Raw genomic sequence first — 18,075 nt, forward strand, 5'->3', positions numbered from 1 at the left:
ATACACTCAGTGGTAAACATTATTTATGATTGCTCAGCTAATATCTTCTGCACAGGCAATAGCCCTCCATGGTGTCGTCTAAAAAGAAAGTTTTCTTTTTGCCACGAAGGTTATAAATGTTCCTGCAGTTGGCACTACTCCTTTAATTAACATATTGTTCAATGCATCTTTATAAGCCACTTATCTCCTATTGTACAGAACTCATTCTAAAGGTGGAAGAAGGAGCGTTTCACTTTGGGGACTCCATGCCAATGATTTTTTATTTTTCTACTGGTTAACATAATAGAAAACTGTTGCTGAAAGAACAGAGGGCATGTCCCTAATATTAAACATAATGCAGGGACCCATTTTGCATTATTAACTCATGATTCACTTGGCTTCTGGGATTTCGCCCTCTTTTTGGTTTTTCCTCCGTCTTTCTGATTGTTCCATCCTGTATAGAGGCTGTGGCCTTGCCCATACTCCATCAGGTCAGTGTCCTCCAGCTAACTTTCAGCTGTCAACATTTGAGCTTTTTTTTGGCTGCTGAAGCCCACTCAGTTCAGAAGCATGGGAGGCTCAAAATATCCAAATTCCAAATATTTATGCCTCCTGGGACCACCTTCCAACTAAAGACTGACAGCAGTTGGTATCTAAATACTCTAGTTTCTTTTCTTTATGGAAGGATAACCTTGAGGCATGCATTCTATACTGGTTGACAGCGTTCTCCAGGGAAATTAAGCCCCAGCTGTGCACAATGATAAACTGGCTCGATAAGGCACCCTTATTGGCTGCTTTCCCTTCCTTGTCTCTTGTTCTGATTCTACTACTAGTGTTTCTTGGGGTCACCTCTCAAGTAAATTACTTGTACTGAAACACCTGCTTCAGGGTCTACTTCTGGGGAAACTCAAACTAAGACACTTCTCTGTCTCTTTTTCTTGATCCTTATGTTTCGGATATCTAAATGTTAGTATAGCCAAGGGCTTAGTCCTTGGACCACTTTTCTGAACAAAAGTATATTTCCTAGGTGAATTCAACCAAACTTAAGATTTCAAATATCATCAAAATTAGGCCTCAAACTGTCTTCTTTTCAGAATCTCAACTCTCAAATTTGTGTGTGTGTGGTGTCTATATATACCTATATTTGTGTGTGTCTGTATTTTCCTATCTGTCTGTCTGTCTCTATCTATCTATCTATCTATCTATCTCTATCTATCTATCTATCTCCATTTAAACTTCTACTAGGTATCCCAAAATTACATTTCCCAAACCTAACTCTTGAATTTCCCCCTTAAGTTGTTGGGAACTGAATATCCCATAAGGTGTTTAGGTTTTTATGTTGAATACATTGGTCCTAGTTTTGTCAAGAGGCATGCAAAACATGCCACTTTCATATTTGTAGGAGATTTCTTCAAATACTTAAAGAAAATGGACACACCTCTTTTCCAGACACAACTCTTTTCCTCTAAGATTCTCTGGAATCCAGGTTCAATAAACCTACTTCACTCAAATGTCCTCATGTAACAACACTCTTAGACTGATCACTTTCTTCTCTGTAAATATCCCAGTTTTCATTGTTCCTCTCAAAATATGACAACTAGAATTAAATCTTATATTTTCGATATGGTCTAGTCAGTATGGGATATTCCTCCCTCCCGTCCCCTCCCCCCCTTTCTCTCCTGTTCCCACCCCACTCTCACACACAATTTATCAGGATATATGCATTGTTTTCAGGTCCTTGTATTGAATGTGTTTTTATATGTCAGCAGTGTTACTGTTTTGTTGTTCTTTTAAATAAAACTGGACAATCATACCTAGAAAAAAACCAACACATCTTGACAGATTTTTCACAGAATGGTCTTGTTATTTTAAATGTAATTTTAAGATACTTTCTAAATTCAGGAAAAGGCATTGTGAGAGGATCAAAAAAAGAATGTAAATCTGTCTGAAGACAACGAACACTGTGGTATTTATTTTGAGTAGTTTTTTCTTTGTGACATTTATCTCAATGGCCTATTGGCCTGCTCATCCTTTCTTTGGGGGAATCTGCGAGTCTGAGTGAGGTGTGAAATTTGAAAGAAAACAGAGACTACTTTCTTTTCTTTTTTTTGTAGAATGGAAAAGCTTTTTATTCCCCTGTCAGCTAGACTTAGGTACACAACAGTCGTTCCTTTTGCTTAAGAAGATGGATTTGTTTTGGTGTAGGAATTGTCAGGCCTTAAGAGGAGACAGTTAATTCAGTCCTACTGAGAGAGCAAGACACAGTATCCTCAAGAGGACATGCTCTAACTGCAGTTAATCACATAAGATCAGCCACTTTCCTGGTGCTTATGAAAATGATAATTATATTGAGCATTTATATATGCATGGAATTTAGTTTTCAAAGCACTTTTTTTTTTTTTAAACAATGGTTTCATGAGCAGTGATGGGGGACCTCTGTGTTTTGTTTTGTTTTTAAATTAATTTATTTTTATTTATTTTTGGCTGTGTTGGGTCTTCGTTTCTGTGTGAGGGCTTCCTCTAGTTGTGGCAAGTGGGGACCACTCTTCATTGCGGTGCACGGGCCTCACTATCGCGGCCTCTCTTGTTGCGGAGCACAGGCTCCAGACCCGCAGGCTCAGTAGTCGTGGCTCACGGGCCCAGTTGCTCCGTGGCATGTGGTATCTTCCCAGACCAGGGCTTGAACCCGTGTCCCCTGTATTGGCAGGCAGATTCTCAACCACTGCGTCACCAGGGAAGCCCTCAAAGCACTTTTGAATACCAACTCTCCTCTCCCTCCCCCTTTCTTCCTCCCCCGTCCCTCCCTCTCTTCCTTCCTTCCTTCCTCCCTTCCTCCCTTCCTCCCTTCGTCCCTTCCTATCAGGTGCTTGATGTGTGCCAGGAACTGTCCTGGACACAAAATAAGACATTTCCCCTAACTGTCAGGAGAAGCAAATCAAAATTACAGAGGCTGTCTTTGTAACAGTCCTGACCACAAGGTAGTGTAACCATTCTTAAGGTGATTGTTATAAACTCCATGAAAACTCACCACATTTGCGCAACAAAGCTGATATCCTTCACATCTCCCTCTAAGTCATTAGGTATATTAACAATTTAGTGTGTATTTTAGACATAAGCCTGTTGTTCCTCAATTGTGTAACAGAAGATGATCTAAAACAATGATTCTCATCAAAATTAAAATCAGAAACAATATAAAAGTTAAACTCAAAATACGGAAGCTCATGTCAGTGTTCCAGAGATTGAAACTGATGTTTTAAACAGAATTCAGTTTCTCAGTAAGAATTCAGCCAGAAGAGACTCTATATCAATGCTTAACATGAAAATATTACCCATTATGGAGTACGACAACCAATGAGAAATTGGTGTGTAAAATTAGCTTTATAATGCCAAGAGTTTTAATATGATATTGGCAGAATATGAATGTTGGTTATAAGTTCAAAGGGGGCTAAAATTAGTAATGATGCCCGAACTTCTTAAAATCTATGCAATTTATTGACTCTAATTCCATGATGTGGCCAGTTGAAAATTGGGATTTCACCATTATTAATTTTTAAACACTGCAGAAGAATAAGATAATAACTTTTTCATGTATATTTGAGGACTTTCACGTTGAGATGGCAAGAGCTGATACAACTTAATTACAAAATTAATGAATGAGGCTACATTTAAGTGAGGTTTTTTAGATTGAGTCGTGAACCCAGCTGTTTCAGAGAACTGTTAATATTTATCCCAGCTTGATGAAGAAAGGTGGAGGGATAATATCAGTAACCCAAGACAAGGGAGGAAGTACACTAGGATATACTAGGATTTGCATTTATTTGGGCCTTACGGGTCACTTCATGAGAAAATAGGTTATGATTTTCAAATTCTAAGACCAATGGAATCTTTGTGTTTCTAAAGCTCATTTTGTGGTGTGAACATCTGTAACCTTTAACTGCAGAATTATGGGATTTAGGAGGATCAGCATCATTTTGAGGAAACCATAGTCAAGCATTAGTGCCAGGTTTCTTTTCCTTATCTAATGATGTGAGAATCTACATGGGCTTTAATATCCTATTTTCAGTGCTAACATGCTGCATTACCTGTTTCGGTGGGAGGTGTAGAAGAGCCGGCCACGTCTCTTTGGTATACGATCACTATGATCACCGTCTCTGGAGCTTGGCTTATTAATTACTTGATAGTGAGTGATAGTGAAATGTGATGAGCTGCAATGATTTTTCTTTTTTTTTAAATTTATTTTATTTTATTTTTGGCTGCACTGGGTCTTTGTTGCTGCGTGCGGGCTTTGTCTAGTTCCGGCGAGCAGGGGTTACTCTTCGTTGCGGTGCGCGGGCTTCTCATTGCGGTGGCTTCTCTTGTTGCAGAGCATGGGCTCTAGGTGCGCGGGCTTTAGGAGTTGTGGCTCGCAGGCTCTACAGCGCAGGCTCAGTAGTTGTGATGCACAGGCTTAGTTGCTCTGCGGCATGTGGGATCTTCCTGGCCCAGGGCTCGAACCCGTGTCCCCTGCATTGGCAGGCAGATTCTTAACCACAGGGCCACCAGGGAAGTCTGAGCTACGATGAGTTTTCGGTGGGCAGTCCCGACTCAATCAGGCTTCCTGATGTCTTAAACCTTGAAGGAAATGGGAAGGATTTTGTTCCATGTATATGCCTTCTTTGTTGTTTTTTAAAGGTTGTTTTTTTAAAACATTCAGCCAACCTGAATTTGTGGAGAGCAGTGTTGTTGAAAGCATTCAATATAATTCAACAAATATTTTCTAAGCCCCATTTTGTGCCATTTCCTGTATTAGCTATTTAGCATTGTATAAGAGCCTTGACTACCTACTTTACATGTTCCATTGACTTGAATTGGCAATGTGGAAATAGTTTAAAAAGTTAAAAGCTGACTACCAAAATCAAAATGAAGAAAATGTTTTATTGAAGCAAACGTGTAATCAGAGAAGAATTGGTTTGTATGTATAATATGACTACAGCCTCAGTACAGGGCAGTCTGGCTGAGTTTTTAGAGCCCAGGCCCTGATGTCTGACCACCTGGGCTTAAATCTCTGATCTGCTTTCACCAGCTCTGTGGTCTTTGCCAGGTGCACTGTGGTTGGATTGCAACATTCAGTGGTTATGTGGATTAAATAGGTGAGGTCATTCAGAGCACTTAGAGCAGCAGTCTGTGTTAGCAACGAACTTTACTACCTTCCATTCTGCAGTGTTGCATTTACAAATGGCTTGGTCTTCTTGATTTACTCTGCTTTTTCAAAATATATCATACTGCCGTGTCTGTCAGACAGTATATGAAATCAAGTTTTGTTTTTTTTGGAGGCTGGGGTGTGGGAACCATATCTAATCCAAGAGCTTTCAAAGATAATATTTTTATTTGTCTTTATAATTTTTTCTGAATGTAAAAGTAGTATTCGTATTGGAACATATTCAAACAATATAACAATGTTCTAAGGCAGAGATTTCTTTGTGGAAATGTACATACACCTGCATATGCACATGCTATTACTATACTGATCAGTATTTTGCTTTTTTGTCTCTAAGAAGCAGCTTTATTGAGGTGTAATTTATGTATCATAAAGTTCACAAAGTGAATTCAGTGATTTTTAGTAAATTGACACTTAACTGTACAATCATCACCACAGTTCAGTTTTAGAATATTTCCATCACCTCAGAGATTCCCATGTCCATTTGCAGGCAAGTGGTGCCCACCCCAGTCCCAAACAACCAGGGATCTGTTTCCATCTCTATAGATTTGCTTTTTTTGAACATTTCATGTAATTGGAATCATACAATGTGTGATTTTTACAGCTGTCTTTTTGGACAGCATAATGCTTTTGAAGTTCAAACATGTGGTATGTATTAATAATTTGCTTTTGTAACTTAATATGCCATTGACATTTTCCTTTGTTGGTATATACAGATTTGCCTTATTCTTTTTAGTGACTACAGATGATTTTACTTTATGACTATGCCATAATTATAAGGTACTCTTAAGGAAATGTTTTAAAGTTCTTTAGATGATAATTCTTTGTTGTAAATAAGTCTACACAAACATTCTTGTGTAACTATCTTGGTAAACTTGTATTAGTACTTCTGTAGGATAAATTCCTTAAAGTAAAATTTCTGGGTCAAGGGTACAGTAAATTTTAGATTTTGATATACACTTCTAAATTACTTTCTAAAAGGTGGTACCAATTTATATGCCGACCAATAATATGAGTACCTGCTTCCCAATGTTTTCACATATATACTGTTGTTATTTTAAAATCTTTGTTAATATGATAGGTTAAAAAGTGATATCTCTTTGTTTTAATTAATATTCATTTGCTTATTAGTGAATCTAAGCATCTTTTCATATTTGAATGAGCCAAATGCTTTTATGATTTAGTGGATGGATTACCAGGTCCTGGGTTTTTTTTTTTTTAATACCATGTTTTCCTTTTTAGATTTTTCCTGTCAATGTATGGGAAATATTTATATATTTAAAACCATTTTTTCTATCATTTATGTTGTTTTTCTGTTGACCTAGTCTATCGTGCTTTTCAAGTTATAGAAGTTTCAGTTTGTTCTTTAATGCTGTTAAACCTGTTTTTTTTTTTAATTGAGGTATAATTGACATAAAATCAGGTGTACAACATAATGATTCAATATTTGTATATATTGTAAATGATCACCACAATAAGTCTAGTTAACATCTGTCACCTTACAGAGTTACAAAACTATTTTTCTTGTGATGAGAACTTTTAAGGTTTATTCTCTTAGCAACTTTCAAATATGCAATACAGTACTATTAACTGTAGTCACCATTGCTGTACACTGTATCCCCATGACTTGTTCATTTTATAACTGAGTGTTTGTACCTTTTGACCCTCTTCACCCATTTCTCTTCCAACCCCACCCCTCTTCCCACCTTCTGGCAACAACTACCAGTCTGTTCTCTGTATCTATGAGCTTGACTTATTTTTGCCTTTTTTTTTTTTTCAGTGTCTACATATAAATGAGATCATACAGTATTTGTTTTTCTCTGTTTGACATTTCATTTAGCATAATACTCTCGAGGTCTATCCATGATGTTGCAAATGGCAAGATTTCATTTTTTTAATAGCTCAATAATATTCTAGTGTGTGTGTGTGTGTGTGTGTGTGTGTGTGTGTGTGATGTTTTTTAAATCCATTCATCCATCAGTGAGCACTCAGGTTGTTTCCATATCTTGACTATTGTAAATAATGCTGCATTGAACACTGGGGTGCATATTTCTTTTTTTTTTTTTAATTTTTATTTATTTATTTATTTATTTATTTATGGCTGTGTTGGGTCTTCGTTTCTGTGTGAGGGCTTTCTCTAGTTGTGGCAAGCAGGGGCCACTCTTCATCGCGGTGCGCGGGCCTCTCACTGTCGCGGCCTCTCTTGTTGTGGAGCACAGGCTCCAGACACGCAGGCTCAGTAGTTGTGGCTCACGGGCCCAGTTGCTCCGTGGCACGTGGGATCTTCCCGGACCAGGGCTCGAACCCGTGTCCCCTGCATTAGCAGGCAGATTCTCAATCACTGAGCCACCCATATTTCTTTTTAACTTAGTATTTTTGTTTTCTTTGAATAAATATTCAGAAGTGGAATTGCTGGGTCATATGACAGTTCTAATTTTAATATTTTGAGGTACCTCCATACTGTTTTCCATGGTGGCTGCGCCAGTTTATATTCTCATCAGTACTGCACAAAGGTTCCCTGTCCTAATGGGAGTTTCAGGAGTGACCAACACTGTCTTCATCTTCCCTGTAGGGTTGCTAGAAAGTTACCATTTGTGGGACTAACTTGATAGTGTGCCCTTGTTTGCTTCCTTCCGCCACACCCCAGTCCCATTGACCCACTCTGCCCACATTTTTCCTGGGAATACTTTCAAATAAATCTGTTTCACATGAATTCTCATCTCAGTGTCTTAGAAACCCAACCCAAAACCCACTGAAGGGTTTAAGCAGAAGACTGGCATATCTGTTGTATCTGTTGGTATTAGTTGAACTGAGCCCCACTGTTTTTTTTTCTTTTTTGTGTGTGTTTCAAAGTGCTTCCAACAGGATTTTCCTCTTTTGCTTATCTTCTTTATTAAAAATAGACATTATTTTTTAGAGCAGTTTTAGTTTCACTATAGAATTGAGCAGGAAGTGTAGAGTTCCTATACACCCGCTACCCCCATATATTCATAGCCTCCCATATTATTATCCTCCACCAGAATGGTACATTTGTTATATTTGATGAACATACATTGACATGTCATTATCACTCAAAGCCCATAGTTTATATTAGGATTCACTCTTGGTGTTTTATGTTCTGTGGGTTTGGACAAAGGTATAATGACATATCCACCATTATAGTTTCAGACACAGTAGTTTCACTGCCCTAAAAAGCCTCTGTGCTCTGCCTATTTATCTTTCCCTCCTCTCAACCCCGGGTAACCACTACTACTCTTATACTGCCTCCATAGTTTTGCCTTTCCAGAATGTCATATAGTTGGAATCACACAGTATGTAGCCTTTTCAGATTGGCTTCTTTCACTCAGTAATATGCATTTCAGTTTCCTCCATGAATTTTCATGGCTTGATAGCTTATTTCTTTTAAACACTGAGTAATAGTCCATTATCTGAATGTACCACAGTTCATTTATCCATTAACCTATTGAAGGCTATCTTGGTTGCTTTCAAGTTTTGGCAATTGTGAATAAAACTACTATAAACAGTAGTATGCTGGATCTATGGTAGAAGTATGCTCAGTTTTGGAAGAAACCACCAGACTGTCTTTCAAAGTGCCTCTACCATTTTGCATTTATACTAGCAATGAATGAGAGTTCCTGTTGCTTCTTTTTCTTGATAGCATTTGTTATTTGTCAGTGGTTTTGGATTTTGGCCCTTCTAAAAGCTGTGTAGTGGTTATCTCATTGATATTTTTTCTCTTTTCTTTTTTTAATTATTTTTTTCTATTTGCTACTGTGGCTTTCTTCAGTATCTCAGCCTGTATTTCTGCTTGTGATAATAATACTTGCCCATTTCTGACAAAATAGAAATTTCAAAATGTAATATTCCTTAACCAGAAATTCTGTAATCATTACCAGAAACTGGAAATGCTGTTTTTGCCCTTCCTGAACTCAGTCTTCTCAAAGCTAATATTTTACCGCTGGGATTTAAGTCTCAACAGAACTGAGAGATGTCCAGGTTGTAGTGTCATTGTCACTGTGTCACCCACTGTGTGTAGTCCTTGGTGTGTGTGGGTCCCATGGGAGGGATGTTTAAGAGTTTAGTGAGAAAGCTCTTTTAGTTCATGTTCACAGGTATTTTCCCCGGCAGTTCTCACAGGTAGGCAGGGTAGCTGGGTCAGGAAGGCTTTCAAGACTCAGAAACCATGACCTTGACTACTTAGCTGAATCTGGCTACTTGAATCAGACTCCTTCCATCACTGTAGACTTATCTTCAAGGCTTCAAATTCCCTCTTGAAATGTAACCCCTGTTCACCTTCCCCTTGCTTCCAGTCACCTGACACATCTGTATGTCAGGTGACAACTGGATGTCTGGTCCCCAGCTGTGAAATTTAAAAAATATATCCATATGGCTAATAAATATTTGGAAAGTTTCCCAAACTTATTAGTCATCATGATACTCAAATACACAGTGAGATGTCACTATATACCCAGCAGAGTTAACAAGGTTAAACAGATTTTTACTACCAGATGTTGGTGAAGCAAGTAAAGCTCTCAAAGTACTGACAGAAGTGTAAATTGATGCAGCCACCTGGCAAAACTGGTTGGTATTGTCTACTAAAACTGAACATACACTGAACTATGACACAGACACTCCACTCTTAGTTACATACACAACTGAAATGTATGCAGATGTATATCAAGAGCCACCTACCTGATTGTTTGCAGCTGCACTATTCATGATAGCTAAAGATTAAAAACAACCCATGTGCTCATCAATAGTAGATTAAATAAACAATTTTTTCACATATTCATATAACGAAGTGCTACATTACTATATTACAGTTAAAGTGAATGAACTTTTGTTACACACAACGTGGATGAAGGTCACAAACATAATATTAAGCAAAAGAGGCCAGATAGTAAATAATGCATACTGTGTGGTGCACAACTAAATTATAGTGTTATAAATAATAATGATTGCCTTTGGGGAAGAAGATGGGAGGTGTTCATTGGGAAAAGGTATGAAGGGGTCATCTGGGGTGCTAGCAAAATCTTATTTCTTTACCTGGCTCTGAGTTCATGGATGTTTATTTTCTGAAAATTACTGAGCTGTATGCAAATGACACTTTTGTGCATGTGTGTTATACTCCATGATGATTTTAAAGTAAAAGAGAGAGAACATTCTAGCAGCTGGAGAGTGGAAGGACTGAAATCAAGAAAATTAGTTAGGAAGTAGTTGCAGTAATAGTGATAATAATCATGACACTGAACACTTATTGAAGGCTTATCCTATGCCCCACATGGCAACTCCATGAGGGAGATATTTTATTATCCCCATTTTATAGATGAGAAAACTGAGGCATAGGGTTATTAAGGACAATGTTCTAGGTCACACAGATATTGAGTGGTATAGCTGGAATTTGAAACCAAGCCAGCCAGTTGAATTCTAGGATATGTGCATTTATATGACAGATTATATACTCTTGTGATACTGGTCTTAGGAAAAGATAATTTTGGTGTTAATTAGTGGAGTTGGTGAGAAGTGGTCAGATTCAGGACAGATTTTAGATTTGCTGCTGGCTCTGCTGTTTGGTGAGCGGGAACAAAAGAAATTACAGGTGACTTGTAGATATTTTTGTTATGCACTTAAGGGGATGTTTTTTCTGACTTGTGACAGAATGGATATGGAATAGGTGCTAAGATGAAAAGGGATATCAAGACATTTAGTTAGGCCTTGTTATATTTGAGATATCTGTTGGACATCCAAGCATGCAGGTCAAATAGGCAATTGGATCCATAGGGTCCACAGGTGTGGAGGCAGGTCAGGCTGGAGATATAAATTCAGGAGTCATCAGTATATTGGTGAAGTTAGGCCACAGGTGATGATGAAATTATCTAGCGAGAGGTGGCAGATAGAAAAGAATATAGGGATAGAACTGAGTCTTAAATTTAGTGGAGAGAATAAGACTAGGCTTTAGCAAATTTGTGGAACAGAAGAAATCAGAAGAAAATTTCCCAGAATTGAAAAAGAACACAAGTGCTCAGAATGAAAAGGCTCAGATAGGACTAAGCACAGGGAATGTGTAAAGAGACTCCTAGAGATATATAATTGTGACATTTTAGAACACCAAAGATAAGGAGACCCTCCTAAAAAGTGGGTCATGGAGAGGTTAAAAAAAAGTTGCCTACAAAGGAGTGAGATTAGATTCCTTACCAACAGCACTTTATATTCAGATAATAGCCAGTAAATCAAAGGTGATAGTAGAATGAATGTTGTCAGACCAAGATGCCTGAGTACCCTTTTGTAGAAAGTTCCTGAGGATATGCTCCAGAAATAAAAGAGACCATATCAGGAAAAAATATACAGAATGCAGGAAACAGAGGATCCAAACCAGAGTGCAGTGATGGGAATTCAGTGTGCTAGGCCTAAAAAGCAACTAATCCATATTAGGGAAAGAGAAGGAAGACACCAAAACAGTGGTCTCTGGTAAGGAAAGAAAGGCAGAATGAAAGGATAGATAGTATCATTGTGAGTCTAGAAATGTTTGAGGATATGCCAAAGGAAATTGATAAACTGTGAAAAAGGAGAATCCAATTGAACTGATTCTAAGTATATTTTAGTTTAATTGGAAAACGACACTGGAAAAGAAAATGGAGTCCTAGCTTATGACGTAGCTCATTATTGACATGACCACAGTAAATCAAGTACCACTAATTGGTTTTCATCTTTTAGAATTGGACTATAGACAAATTATGGAAAACTGTAGGAAGATTATAGGACAGATTGTAAACAGTATCCACTCTGCTATTATTAAAAGCGTAGATATGGCTGACGGAGTTGAGAGATGGAGGAACGGAAGAGAGGAGGAGACAAGGGTAAGAGTTTTTGTGTCCTGTCATCTTATAAAGTAGGGAGCCGAGATGTAATGCGTATAATTTATGGGCCAAGAAATAGTGTTTTAACTAATTTTGTTGTTATTGCAGACGTCTTCAGAGGAGAAACTATGGTGATAAAACTATATAGAGAGAAAGATTTGGGGAGGTGGGGAATGATGTAAGTGAGCAAAATCCTCATCTACCATAGCAGGAGGCCAGTAGCCAAGAAATCATGGTGTAAATGTGCTAATTAAGTGTTTGAAGGTGAGCGCCAGAAAAATGAAAAGGAAGCAGTTAAAAGTGTTTGCCTCTGGGGATTAAGACTCTGTGGGTGGGGAGACATGGAAATAAGAATTGTTGGTTTTCTGTTCTTTTTGTTTCATAAATCATATGCAGTTATGACTTTGAATAAAAATGAAGAAAATGAAATGAAAAATTATAAAATGGAAATTGTTCTAAAATAAGGACATTAATTAGGAAGATGTTGAAAAGACAATTTAAAACAAACAGAAAAAACCCCAGAGGAAGCCTGGAGTCTGTGTTTAAAAATACCACAATTGGAAACATAGACCTAGACAAGTGCTTTGAACTGAAATCCTATAGGACTCATTTGCAAAAAAAAAAAAAAAAAAAAAAAAGACAATTGTAAGAAAAAAGTAGTTTTTGAAAATGAAAAGAGGAGGATGGAAATACTGCGAAGTTGTAGACCAGAAATTTAGGTGTGTAGGCAGACCCCTCCCCACCCCATCTCCACTGCCAAAGTTTGTAAAGCATTTTGAAATGAGTTCAGAACCAATATTGAAAAATAATTAAAACATGAAAGGCGAGAAGGCACCAAAGAATTAGTGGAACTAACTGCAGATCATGGATAAAAAGAAGATAATACAGTAAGTAAAGTGTTTCTTAGGTCTTTATTGAGGAAGTGATTAAAGAGATTCACACTCTTTAATTGTCTTTTGAAGCAGGTAGATGAAAAGGAATGGATCAAATAGTAACAAATAAGGAGGGAGAATTCAGATCTAGGATGGAGATAATTGGCACTAGTGCCATCAATTTCTCCTCCTGTGCCCATATGGAGGCAGCCTCAGAAACGTCCTCTACAGTTTTCCAGAATAGCCACTGAAATTGGTACGTGAGATAAAAGCTGTGATCCAGGTAAACCTAACTGAAACAGGGTATGATGAAATCACTTAGCTCCTATTGAATTTATTAAAAAGTTGGACCCAAACTTAACAGGTTTAAGAGAAAGAACATTTATTGTTTTGGGTGGCCCACACAAGAAGTATCTTCTAAAAGAGGCAAGGAGTGCTCTGAGCATTAGTGGAACTACCGACACTTTCACCAGAAGGCTATCCTCTGACCTATATATGACCTTTATCTCAAGTTACTAGACCATGGTAGTGGCTGAGTTCAAGTGAAACTTGAGATAGACGGAAAAGGCATTAACAACTCATTATACAGAATAAGTAAATTAAGGTTAAAAGATGTTAAGTGACATTTCCAAAATCAGGAATCAAACTAATAGAAATCTGACCCTAGATCTCAGGTGCCTGGTGTCCTAGTCTAGAGTCCTTACCTTAAATGACTCAACATTCACATGATGTGAAGTATGTTTAAGATCCTAACACTAGAAGTATTAGATTTAAGGATCCAGTTGTGATAATTGAAAATGTTTACCTTGGGCACTGTTATCTTTACATACATCTTGGTCCGTAAAGAACTGGTGGCCTTCATGTTATTCCTTCAGATGGCAGATACTATAGAATTAGAATATGTGTCAGAGACTGCTAGGGATCCACTAATGTTAAGATGAACATATTGTCCTGGTTTTCCTGGAGAAGTCCCGGTTCATTCTGTTGTCCCAGCATAAATAGTGATAGAGTCCTGTGTCTTTCTTAATAGTGTCCTATGTCGGGAGACAATTGTCCATGGGTCTCTTTCATTTCTGTACATTCTATGAGTCAGGTAATAACTCACTGTTACCTGGACTATATATTTAAAGATGTTTATAGAGAGAAGAGCCTTGGAAGATAGAGAATGTGACTCTCTCCAGCACAAAAGGCAAGCACATTACTGCCACTATAAAAGATTCACTAAATTCAAAATTCTTCTCCTGTAGTGCGACCAACTATGTGTGCATGCACCCATCCAAGCCCATCACATTGCCCCTGTGGGGCTTGGGAGGGCAAGGTAAACTGATGCAGATATGGTGATGCTCATGCTACTTGCAGTACCATGAGTCATAAACGATTGTTCCTGACCCAGGAGTCCCATGTCTTTTGCCAGTATCCATGAGACTGTGCCAGGGAAACTTATTATCTTGCAAATGGCATAAAATCTCAGACCCTTCAGAGTTAACATTCTAAAAATTATATGTTGTACTAAACTAATTAAAGAGCATCTGAATTTCTGCTGGGCACCCCAGTAGAGACTACATTTCCCATCTTTATTTTCATGGCCATGTGATCAAGCTCTGGCCAATGCAATGTGAGGCAAAGAGTTACTTCCAGATCACAGTCATAAGAGGAATGGGTATGCCCTGCCTTTGACCTTTCCTTCATTCATCTGGCTGGGATACAGACCTAATGGTGGCAGCTTGAGAAGACGTTTTAGACTCAGGATACCAGTCATCTGTTGAGGATGGCAGGACCATCCCTTTAGCCTTGGGCTGGCTACTTCTGGACTGTAAGGGAGATATACATTTTTTATCTTACTTAAATCAGTGTATTTTTGGCTCCCTTTAATGGCAGTTTGAATGTACTCTAAAAAATGTAGCAGCAAACTTAAAGATCTCTTTGTTATTATTACTTGAAATAAATGAAGAATTTGAGACCTAAAATCAATGAATGACTTGCTCATCATTACAGAGTTGAGAAAACTAAAATTCCCATTGATTCCCTCCTCCCCTATTCCTCACATTGCCCATATCCAGTATTATCAGATGATATTGAATATAAAAGCACAAGGTGTCCAGAGAAGCAGGAGTATAGGGAACTCTTTACAGTGAGTACAAGTAAATGGATGATAACTTATATCAATTATCCAGCTCCGGATGAAGAAAAGCATATAGAGACATAATTTGAGCTTTGTGAGTTGACAGTCAAGGTAAGACTGAGAAAGTGCAAGGGTAAAAAGTACTTGGTGGAGGAGAAATAATTTATACTAAAGTGACATGGTCGACAGTTTCTTTCAATTTTCATTGTTATGTCCCCAATGTCCACTTCACTGCCTTCTTGGAGTGGCTTCATTAAGCAAGTGAAATTTGAAGGGGGATCTGAGAGAGTTGAAATAGTTCTCATGGCAAATGGGTGAGGGAAAACTGGCTAGGCACTGACTTCATAAATCAAGCAGTATCTGTACGTTAGACACTCATGAAATGCTTGTGGGTGTGGTGAAGATACCGTGATTTTGAAGGCAAGGTTTGTAACCAAAGAGAAAATACAATTTTGCAGGGCTTACAATACCAACATTAGAAATAGCAATATGGTTTTGTAGGGAGGAAGGAAATAGGTAGTTTTATAGAGATTATGGGGCTCGAGGTATGCCTTGAAAAATAGAATGTTGGGAAGTTGAAGTCTTGTTAATAGTTGAAGAATTGCCACATGGTTCTCATTTAACTGGAATGTCTTAATGACGAGCGTTTTGTTATTGTTTTTTAACTTTTTGGTGAGCTTAGTAAAAACTTCTTCCTTAATCTTATCTCCTTGGAATCTCATGGTTTTATAGATTGGTGCAGAAGTGATCTTAGGGCATGAAAGTATCTGAAGAAGAAATGGAAAAACTCCAATAAAGCATTGGATTTGGGATGGACATTATTCAGAATTCTTAGGTGCCATATACAATACTGAAAAGGGAAAGATTATTGTAGGCTGAGATTCATCCGATATGTTCTCTTGGAGCAAACAAGGAGTTAGGCAATTGTTTGAAGGAATTGAGAATCAATGTGGCACAAAAAAGCCCTTGGGCTAGGCTCTGCATCTCTGCTACCATGCATTTGTTTAAATTAAATTTTTTAAATTTTAAATTAATTGTGGTAAAATGCACATAACAGAAAATTTACCATCTTAACCATATTTAAGCATACAGTTCAGTAGTGTTAAGTAAATTCACATTGTTGTACAAACAATCTCCAGGATTTTTTCATCTTGCAAACCTGAAATTCTACATCCATTGAACAGTAAATCCTCATTTTCTCCTCCCCCTATCTTCTGGCAACAACCATTGTACATTGTTTCTATAAATTTGACTAATCTAGATACCTCACATACATGGAATCATATGGTATTTGTCTTTTTGTGACTGATTTATCTCACTTAGCAAAATGTCCTCAAAGTTCATCCATGTTGTAACATGTGTCAGATTTTTTTTCCTTTTTAAGGCTGAATAATATTCCATTATATGTGTATACCACATTTGTTTATGCTTTCATCCATTGATAGACATGTGGGTTGCTTCTACCTCTTGCCTATAATAATACTGCTCTGAACATGGGTATACAAATATCTCTTTGGTACCCTGCTTTCTGTTCTTTTGGATGTAAATCCAGGAGTGGAATTGCTGGATCACATGATTCTATGTTTAATGTTTTTGAGACATTGCTATATTGTTTTCCATAGTAGCTATACCATTTTACATTCTCACCAACAGTGCATAAAGGTTCCAGTTTCTCCACGTCCTTGCCAACACTGGTTATTTTCTTTTTTTTTTTCTTTTAAAATAGTAACCATCCTAATGGGTATGAAATGATATCTCATGATTTTTTTTTAAAGTAATTAAATTTATTTTAATTTATTTATTATTTTTTTATTTTATTATTATTTTATTTTATTATTTTATTATTTAATTTATTTTATTATTTAATTTATTTATTATTTATTTTTGGCTGCATTGGGTCTTCGTTGCTGTGCGTGGGCTTTTCTGTAGTTGCGGCACACAGGCTTCTCATTGCGGTGAGAAGCACAGGCTTCTCTTTGTTGTGGAGCATGGGCTCTAGGTGCGTGGGCTTCAGTAGTTGTGGCTCGCGGGCTCTAGAGCGCAGGCTCAGTAGTTGTGATGCACAGGCTTAGTTGCTCTTCAGCATGTGGGATCTAACCGGACCAGGGCTCAAACCCGTGTCCCCTGCATTGACAGGCGGATTCTTAACCACTGCGCCACCAGGGAAGTCCCCTCTCATTGTGATTTTGATTTGCATTTCCCTATGATTAGTGATGTTGAGCATAATTCTATATGCTTATTGGCTATTTGTTTATTTTCTTCAGAGACATGTCTTTTCAAGTTCTTTGTCCATTTGAAAAAACTTATATAAACTATTTATTAACAGACAATGCCCACAAATTTATTTCTTCTTGGACACATGCATGGTGCAACCATGGTGGCCTGTGGTCTTGGTGTGTTGGCCTCGGACACAAAGTCCCCAGAAGTGGCACAGCCCTCTGTGGGCCCAAATCTTCTTCATTTGCTCCAGGTTTTCATGAAATTTGTTGTCCAGACCATTGGCCAAGACTTGGCTGTGTTTTCCATCCTTCACATCCTTCTATCTGTTGAAGAACCAGTCTGGGATCATGTACTGGTGTGGATTCTGCATAGTGGTGGTCACACATTCTACGTCTTCCTCAGTGAGCTCTCCTGCCCTCTTGGTGAGGTCGATGTCTGCTTTCCTCAACATCACATGAGCAAATCTTTGCCCCACACCCTTAATTGCTGTAATGGCTAAAGCAATATTATGCTGCTCATCAATATTGTTGTTGAGTACTTGCAAAATGTGCTGGAACTTCTCAGGGATTACTAGAGACGTGGCAGCAGCCCCAGTAGCCCTTTTGTCCATTTTTAAAATTGGGTTGTTTTTTGTTGTTGAGTTTTAAAAGTTCTCTCTGTATTTGGGTTATTAACCCCCCATGATACATATGATTGCAAATATTTTTTTCCCATTCTACAGGTTGCCTTTTCACTCTGTTGGTTGTGTCCTTCACATGGAAGTTTTTAATTGTGATGTAGTTCAGTTTAGCTATTTTTACTTTTGTTGCCTGTGCTTTTGGTGTCATA

The 18,075-nt window shown here is 37.8% G+C and overlaps 1 pseudogene; it reads right to left on the minus strand.

Annotated features, from left to right (window-relative positions):
• Positions 1-17,368: 17,368 nt before the first annotated feature.
• On the minus strand, positions 17,369-17,857 carry LOC103006167 (40S ribosomal protein S18-like; annotated as a pseudogene).
• Between the last annotated feature and the right edge of the window lie 218 nt (positions 17,858-18,075).

This window comes from Balaenoptera acutorostrata, chromosome 13 (assembly GCF_949987535.1).
Source record: "Balaenoptera acutorostrata chromosome 13, mBalAcu1.1, whole genome shotgun sequence".
Classification (NCBI taxonomy): domain Eukaryota; kingdom Metazoa; phylum Chordata; class Mammalia; order Artiodactyla; family Balaenopteridae; genus Balaenoptera; species Balaenoptera acutorostrata.